Here is a 10,092-nt window from a genome sequence, read left to right as displayed (position 1 = left end):
GGATTGCTTGGACCTTCTGGATGAACTTCAAAGCCCTTTCTACATCATGGTGTCCATTGATGATTTCATCCTTTCCAAAAGCAAAATCCATTGCTATTTTTGGCAAATAACCAAAGCAAGTCTCAAAAGGAGACCTCTTTGTAGAAGAGTGTGCTGCATGGTTGTAAGCATGTTGCACATAGTGAAGACTTTCATCCCACAACTTAGGATGCTTGCTGTAGTAACCTCTAAGCAGATGAACCACTATCCTATTGACTACCTCTGTCTGTCCATCAGTCTGTGGATGGAAGGTTGCACTCTTCTTTAGCTTGGTATCCATGAGTCCCCACAAAGATGACCAAAATTCCCCTAAGAATTGAGAATCTCGATCTGATACAATGGAAGTGGGTAACCCAAAATGAACCCATACATTTTGAAAGTACAAATGAGCAGTCAGTTCAACAGTGGCTTTCTTTTTACAAGGCATTAAAATACACATTTTTCTAAACTGATCAACTACTACATACAAATAATCATGACCCTTCCTAGACATAGGTAAACCCCCCACAAAGTCCATAGACACACTTTCCCATGGATGGGATGGTACAGGTAATGGTGTGTACAAACCCAATTTCCTATTACTTGGCTTATTGGTTGCACATTACACATCCTTTTATATACTTGGTGACAATTTTTTGCATACGAGGCCAGTAACAATATTTTTGCAATTGAGCTAATGTCTTACTTACCCTAAAATTCCCTACAATCAAAGAGGTGTGTGCTTCATGGATTACATGTGCTTGCTCATCTTTAGGAATGCATAGTTTGCCCGAGTGGTACAACAAATTATCCTGCACATAGTAATCTTTCTCTTCCACATGTTTACCCTAGATTAAAGCTGCATAGATATCCTTAAAGTCCTCACCATTAGCATATTGTTCCTAAAAACCTTCATGAACCATAGAACTATTCTAAAGGATTATCAAAGCATTCTTAACAGGCGGCCTAGAGAGCATATTTGCTACTTTGTTATGGGAACCCTTTTTATACTTAATTACCAAATGAAACTATTGTAGAAAACCCATCCACCTAAAATGCCTACTCTATTGCAACTTAGATTGTGAGTGCAAATATTGTAGTGGTTGGTGATCAGTGTGGATTATAATTTCCTTTCCCATTAAGTAGTGCTTCCATTTTTTAACACTCTAAACTAAAGCATAAAGTTCCTTATCATAAGTAGGATATTTACTTACTACTCCTAAAAAAGTCTCAGAGTGGTAGTAGATTGGTTTACCTCCTTGCATGAGTACAGCTCCCATGGCAAACCCACTTGCATCTATCTCAATCTCAAATGGTTGATGTAAATCTAGTCAAGCCAAAGCTGGTGTAGTGCTCAACTTTTCCTTCGAAGTGTTGAAAGCCTTCTGTTGTGGACCTCCCCACTGAAAAGTTGCCTTGGTACTGGTCAATGCATGCAATGGTGATGCAATATAAGAGAAGTTTGCAATGAACTTTCTCCAGTACTAAATTGCACCTAAAAAGCTCCTGACTTTTGTAACTATACTTGGCTTAGGCCATTTTACAATACATTCAACCTTCGTAGGGTCTACTTTCAATTGACCATTTTCTATGAGATAGCCTAAGTACACTAAGGATGTCTTTGCAAATTTGCATTTTGACATCTTTACATAGAGTTTTTCTTTGCTCAATACATCAAGTACTTTTTTTACATGAATTACATGATCATCCCAAGACTTACTAAATACAAGAATATCATCTAGCTAGACAATGACAAAATCATCAATAAAAGGATGAAAGACATCATTCATGACTCTCATGAATGTAGCTAGTGCATTACAAAGCCTAAATGGCATAACCAACCACTCATAAAGTCCCTAATTTGTCTTAAAAGCAGTTTTCCAAATATCATTTTCTGCTATTCTTATCTGATGATATCCGCTACGTAAGTCTAGCTTAGTGAAATAAATTGCATGTTTCAACTGATCAAGTAAATCATCAATTCTAGGAAGAGGGTACCTATTCTTTACCGTTATCTTGTTCAAAGCTTTGTAGTCAATGCACATTCTCCAAGTCCCATCTTTCTTTGGAACCAATACAATAGGAGAACCACAAGGAGAAGTACTGGGACAGATGACTCCTTTCTCCATGAGATCTTGAACTTGCTTCTTGATTTTGTCATTGTGCAAGACTAATAAATCGTACATACCGATATTAGGAAGTGGCGCATCTTGCTACAACTGAATCTCATGTTGTATCTCTCTCTTAGGAGGCAATCCTTTTGGCTCCTGAAACAAGTCATCATAGGCAGAAACAACTTTGACCATTTCATCTTTATGTTTTTGATCACATCCCTTGAATGCCTTAGATGTTTCATCTTCTTTGGCTTTTACAATCATCAACACAAAATTCTTACTAGAGTTGACTAACCTTTTCATCTAACCAGCATTAACTAGTGCCAAATTAGTCTTAACCTTATGTTCTCGTACAATGTATTCAATTTTATCTTTAAACAGATAATACTTATTTTCCCCCCTATAGAAGATAGCTTGTCGATCATACAAATAAGGACTCCCAAGTACAAGACCACAAATATCTAGAGGGACTACATCAGCATCTACCTCATCTACAAAGTTTGCAATGATAGCAAATCTTAACTCACATTGCTTGGTTACCTATAATTGCGCATCATTGCAAACCCATCCAAGAGGATATGGCTTTGGATGAGATGTTGTAGTCAGATTAAGCTTCTTAAAAATTTCCTTATATATCAAGTTAACTTGAGAACCCATATCAAATAATGTATCAACCTTATTTTGCTTGATGAAAACTCGAATGAAATAATGCATTCCTTTTCTTATCATTCTTAGGAGAAGAATCTTTACTTGTACTTGCACTTATGCTAGAAGAACTAGTAGCTGATGAAAGAGAAATACCTTTTCCTTTACCTTGGATACTGGTAGCAATGATCTTTGTTTCATCTCTAAAGTCAAATCCAAGATCCTGTTGAGCTACGGCAGTAGTCTTTTGTTTGCCTTTATTTCCACCAAATCACTTTGACCTCTTTTAGGGATGCAGCTTCCAGCACTTAGAATCATCATGCCCTTCTTTCTTGCAATGTGAGCATGTGGGTTTCTCACCCTCTTTCTTTACTATAGCTATCTTTTTACCCTTCCCTTTGCCTTTGGACTTTTTCTCAGTCTTAGATGACTTTTTGTCAGACTTATCAATGAAGGTACCCTTACCTCTTTACTCTAAATGTGTTGCCTAGACACATACTTCATCCAAATTACAAGGATTTAGGACGAGAATAGAGTGCCTTAGGTAAGAATGAAGACCACCTATATACTTGAGTAAAATGTCCTGGGTATACAATGGGACATTTAATGAAATAGCCCTTTTACGAAACTCATGGGTGTACTCTTGGACAGTTTGATCTTTCCCTTGCCTAAAATGTTGCCAACTCATCATTAATTGTTGAATATGCCCTAGGGGATAGAATTACTTCTTTAAAGCACTAACAAATTCTGACCGAGACATATTGAAGTTTCATGTTGGGTCCTACTCTCCCACCAAGTTAGAGCTACATTGCCTAACCGAAGAGTGGCTAACTGAATTCTGTCAACATCATCTACAAGGTTTTGGACTCTACAATAGACATATTTAACTTACCATGTTTTGAAGTTTCATGTTGGGTCCTACTCTCCCACCAAGTTAGAGCTACATTGCCTAACCGAAGAGTGGCTAACTGAATTCTATCAACATCATCTACAAGGTTTTGGACTCTACAATAGACTTCTACTTGATGAATCCAGTCATCTAATTTCTCAGCATTTTAACTCCCCACAATATTTTGGCAAGTCAAACTTTACATCCAACTTAATTCGAGGCTTATGTCCACCTTTAAAAATATTAGAAGATTTAGAATGTGTAGAAGAGGGAGAAGAGGGAGGAGATGGACAAGAGGGAGAAGAAGGAGGAGATGGAGGCTCATGATCAGCACCTTTCTTTCTCCCTTTCTCATCACGAGCTACACACCTTCACATCTTCTCTTCTCTTTCTTGTAACAAAACTTCTACCATTGTTTGCAAACTTTGGAGAGTCTTCTGGACATTTTGATCTTCTGAACCTTGTCCTCCACCTTTATCTTCCATCTGAAATGGTGGATTAGCTCTTCATTTTCCAATCTCAAGATTATATTCTTCAACATCATCTTTGCCTTGATTCAACCTAGATCTTGTTAACATTCAAATCTGCAATACTAGTCCAACAAAGCTTTGATACCAAATTTGATCTGATTTCTAGGATCTAGGATTATTACAAAGAATGCTAACCAATTACATAAAGTTAATTTTAAAGCTTTAATAAAGAAAAATTAACTTAATTGCAAATATGAAAACACAGAATGAGATGATAGAAAGAGAGATAGAGACACAACACATTTGATTTCAGAGTTCGTTTGGGAAGGACTACATCTCTAGGTCCAGCTCCAATAGGGGGACCGATTTGATTAACTCCAATAAATCAATATAAGTGATTTGTGACAATTCCCTTCAAGCACATGTAGAAAAATTCCTCTATGTGCAAGAAAAATCACTAAGTCTCCAAATACATAAAATCTCTCTCACCATTTTCACAATTTCTCCCTTAATTTGCATGCCCTCAAAAGGCCCCTAAACCCTCTCTTTCATACAAAATATTTGCCTAATAATAGGGCAAAACAATATTTTACATATTTTGACCCTTGCAACAGTCTATCTTCGAAATAAGACTCATTCCTATTTTTGAAATTTGTCCTTATTTAATAATTGCCTTTATTTAGGCAAGAGGGAATTGGATTTGTTTCCAAGTTGAATAAAAATCATGCACATTAATGTTCAAGCTACTCACGTGGCGTGATGGCAAAAGACTTTTTGTTGAAAGTATAGGTTGGTGGTTCCAACCACTACACCAACCTCTAGGCTTTAACTCAAAATAGCACCGTTTCAAACCATAAATAAATCACTGCCTAAATAAGTTTCAAAGGCCATCGGTGGTGTAACGGCCACTAGTTGGATTTTAGGGGCCAGTGGTCATGGGTTCAAATCCTGGCACTATTAATTATTTATCTATATTTTTATTTTTTATTTTTATTTTTTTAAAATTTATTATTATTAATTTTTTTCCACCTCATCATCTCAAACTTCAATCGGGCATATCTTTTGCATACGAGCTCCATTTTTGATGAAACGAATGCCACTGGAAAGCTCTTGATGAGATCTTCAATTTGAAATCCATTGTTGACCACTTTTGAGATGATTTTATTTTTACCTTTTGATGACCTCTATACCTAGTTTGACCAAACTTTGACTGGCTATAACTTTTGCGTATGAACTCATTTTTTGCTTGTTCGAATTGCATTGGGTGCAAAATTTTGAAGACTTTAAAATGATGTTGATTGTTGGAGTTTTGGATATACTTCAATTTTTGGTGAAAATATCCCTCGGATCACTCTTGCACCCAAGATGCAAGAAGAGTTAATGAAGCTAAGAGATATTGGGATCATCAAACCTATAAGGCATTCCTCTTGGGTGTCAAATCTGGTCCCTGTTAGAAAGAAAAATTTAGATATAAGGTTATGTGTTGATTTTAGAAATCTAAATATATCTTCGTAGAAAGATAATTATGGATTTCCAAATGTGGAGGTAGCATTACAAACAGTAACTAGATTAGAACTCATGTCTAGGATGGATGAGTTCTCACACTATAATCAAGTGGTTGTGAAAGAGTCAGAGTAGTATAAAACTACATTTACAACACCTTGAGGGAATTTTATCTATAGTAGAATGTCATTTGGTTTAACAAATGTTGGTGCTAATTTTCAAAGAGCTATGGATGTAACCTTCAAGGATATTATTGAAAAATTTCTAGTAGTATACTAGGATGATTTAACTTCTTACTCAAAAGATGAAAAAGATCATTTCATGCACATGGAAAAGGTATTTAGAAGAGCATTAAAATTTGGAATATCATTGAATCTTGAAAAATGTACATTTATTGTCATAGAGGGTAAGCTATTGGTCCATTTAGTTGGAAAAGGAGTCAAAATTGATCCTGGAAGAGTTGAAGCAAAAGATAAAATTTAGAAGCCAAAGAATGTAAATCGTATCCAATCATTCTTTGGAAAGATAAATTTTCTTAGAACATTTGTCACCAACTTTTTCAAGGTAAGTAGGCCAATTTCCAAAATTTTAAAGAAAGGCTCTGACATCAAATGGGATGCAAAGCCAAGCATGGATTTCAATAATATAAATCAATCCATTAAGGATGCCCCTATTTTGAGAGCTCTTAATTATTTCAAGCTAATGCATATCTTTTCTTTTTCTTGTTTTCATATAGTTGTTGCTATGTTATTGTAGAAAAATGAGGATGGATTTGAACAACTTATTACATTTTTTAGGAAGTCTTTGCAGGCTACTAAACTTAAGTATGGTATAAATGAAAAACAGGCATATGCATTGGTTGAAGTTATAAAAGTATTTAGATGCTATTTAATGGGAGTCAATGTAATTTTTTTTGTTTCAAGTGTTGTAATGAAATACATCAGCAAGAAGTATCAAGAAGAAGATGTAGATGGATCAATAAGATCCAAGAATTTAACATTGACATTCAAATCAACAAGTTAGTTAAAGGTCAAGGCCTTGCTAAATTGATGGCAGAGGATAACCTTGAAGCAAATCAGATTAACCAATTTGATCATGATTTTAGGAGTGATCTATGTGACATGGAAACTTTAGAATGCTATAAAGATATAGTTCTCTATCTACATCATATGAAGGTTGCATTAGGATTGACCAAAAATTAGAAGAGAGCTCTAATGTTACAAGCTATCAGATTTGTTATTGTCAGATGTCAGTTATGGTGGAGAGACTTGGAAGGTGTACTAGTGAAGTGTATTGATGAAGAAGAATTAAAGAAGAGTCTAATTGATATGCATGAAGGAGTTTTGGGGGTCATTACATGGAAAAAATAATATCCCACAGGGTAATAAGGTTTGGCTTTTGGTGGCCTACATTGTTTACAGATGTACAAGAGCTAGTGAAGAAGTGTGATGCATGTCAGAGATTTAGTGGGAAGTCAATTTTTTTTAGAAATTTTCCATTAAAGCCAATAGAGGTGCAAGCAACTTTCCAATAGCAGGTTATTGATTTCATTGATGACCCCAAACAAATCTAGTAGAGGGCATTCTTGGATCCTTGTTGCAAGTGATTATTTTACAAAGTGGGTAGAAGTAATTCCTACAAAAAATGCAACAAGTGGTAATCCATTTCATATTGAATAATATTATTATCAAATGTAGATGCCCATAGAAAATTGTCACTGACAATGCCATGTACTTTATATTAGATGAGTATAACAAATTTGGTAAAGAATATTTCATCACTAATTCTACATCATCACCTTACCATCCTTAAGGAAATGGTTAGGCTGAATCTAGCAACATTTTTTTTCTCAAATTCATCAAGAGGATTCTAGGAGAAAATATGAAAGCCTAGGATTCCAAGCTGCCTATGGAATTATGGGTAGATAGGGTAACAATGAAAAAGGCTATTGGTTGTGCACTCCTTGATTTTGTATATGGGATCTTGGCAAGATTGCCTCAAAGCAATATAAATAATATGTATAAGTTCATATGGGTTTGTGATGAAGATATTTTTGATGACATGCAATTGAGAATGGATGATATTTTATAGCTGGATGAAACAAGGAGGGATGCTTCTACACAAAATGCAAAACTTCATCCACAAATGAAGTATCTCTATGATAGAAAAGCATTGGAGAGGAATTTCTAGCCTAAAGAGTTAGTATTACAATGGAATGCTAGATTGGAAGACAAAGGCAAGCATGGTAAATTTGATCACATCTAGCTTGGACCTTATTAGATCCATGATAATAAAAGAGAAGACTCATATTTCATAACAAAGCTATCTAGTGATATTCTTGAGCTACCAGTTCACGGACAATTCTTGCCAAGGTATTTTCTTTAAAATACTTATTTTTCCATGAACATTAGTTTAGGATTCGTTGTAATATTTTGTAAATTTTTTGTATATCCATGTACAATTTTTTTCCTATATGTGTTTTGTTTGTTTTGTTACAAATAGTAGTCTACCAAGATAACTAAGAGGGGGGTGAATTAGTTATTCAAAAATTAAAACATTTATCCTCTTTAAATAAACTTAACCATTCAACCAAAGTAAAACAAAACCATAATAAGATGCACATAGATAATTACACCAGATATGTTAACTAGGGAAATCCTTGATTAGAGGTGTTGGTCTGATTTTTTATGTATCAAATTTTCTTAGAATTATGGTAATAAAAAAATCAGATGAGAGTTTTCCTCAAAAAAATCTTACACAATCTTCTCTAGAAATTGATGCTATAGAGAGTTTTCATGTTAAGTCCTAGGGTTTTAGGTTTTGGTTTTGTATATTTTTTAACCTTTGAAAAATCTGTGAAAAACCCTAGTTTTGGCCTTTTAAGTTTTATCCTGGCATGAAAATTTTTTTAAAAAAACAACAAGTAGTGAATATTCTTTTCTCACCTACTTGGTCATTGTTGTTAAGTGTTTTTGAAAAGTGGGTTTTAATCCTTTCGTCTAATCTAATTTGAATCCATAGTTGTCGCATGTTCGTTATGGCAAGATGCTCGCATGTTATGCATAGCAAGGTAGCGATCATCAGAGAATTATGTATGATAATGAAAAGTGGAATCCGATGCTATGAAGTGTGTTAGCGTGAAGACATTATGACCACATGCTATGTCCCAGACCTGTCAGCTTCAAGATGAAATGCACGTGGAAAAAAACTGCAAGTGGTGTCAACAAAGTTCAAATTTATCCTACAATTCACCAAGTCACTACTGGAAAATATTTGTGACTTCCTGGTGGTGATATAGTGAATGTCCAAATTTTGCAAAGATAGTGTTCTTTGAGGTAAGAAGTAATTTTGAGGATCTTGAGGAAGATATGGTGTAGATTTCACTTTTATTTCTCTGCAGGTTAATGTCATTCATAGCGGGAATCAAATTACAAACTGATCTCCCTTCTAGAGGAAGATAGAATTGGGCTGTGAAGGGAAGTCAGATGCAGAAAGGAAGTTATTCATAGGAGCAACTAGTAGGGAAAGATAATGTTCACCATTCTGCTGTTGAAAATGCTCCTTTCCCCAAAGGTTCAAGATCTCATCCAACTTTGTCTGATGATGATTTCTACAATACCCCTAAAATGATATGTTAGGAAAAGGTTGTGCAACCACCTATATTTAGTCTAGAGGGTAGGACTAGTAACAATATTTTCTAGTGTAGCACAAACCCTTTCATGTCAGATTATTCCCCTAAAAAGGTTAGACCTAGGCACCTAGAACCTGAAAGTTTTAATGATGAGAAAACATCTAGGTCTGAATTCACTATCCCTAATCCTAATGAGAATGAAATATTGAGAGCATAGCTTGCTGAGAAAGAAGCTATTAATAGGAGATTTTAGAAGGAGAGGGAAGAAGTGATTATGAAGAATTATGAAGAGAAACAAGAATTACTGAGGAGAATTGTTGCTCTAAAGAAGAAAAATGAGATAGCGTCTACTGCCTGGCAGCCTGAGATTGTAGGACAAGTTGAATAGCTTAGGACGTAGGAGCAAAAATTGCTGGAAACTCAGAAAATGAATTTAGAGGGACCTATAGTATAGCAAATCAAGAACTATCCTACTCTAGAAGTTGATAACAATAGAGTAAAAAGTGTGGAACCAGTTGTAGGGGCTAAGGACAAAGGAAAATAGAAGGAAGTTGGTATTAGGATTAATGAGCCAGTACAAGTTTTCCAAATTCATGATTCTCTATCACCTTCAGATATTGAACTAGAAAAGAAAAGAAAAGAGAGAGATGCTTTAGCTAAGAAATTGGATATTGCAGAAAATGAGGCCGCTATAGCTGAGATGAATAATAAGATCAAGTTCCTAGAAATTGCTAAGAAGCAATCTATAGCTATGCCTAAAGGTAATGTAGATGGTGGATGTGATAACACAGATCAGGACATAATTCTCAGGTACCTTTTCCT

This window comes from Cupressus sempervirens, chromosome 2, assembly GCF_028749045.1.
Source record: "Cupressus sempervirens isolate cs-2001-9-10 chromosome 2, ASM2874904v1, whole genome shotgun sequence".
Classification (NCBI taxonomy): domain Eukaryota; kingdom Viridiplantae; phylum Streptophyta; class Pinopsida; order Cupressales; family Cupressaceae; genus Cupressus; species Cupressus sempervirens.
The sequence above is the reverse complement of the archived record's forward strand: the minus strand, read 5'-3'. Positions refer to the sequence as shown.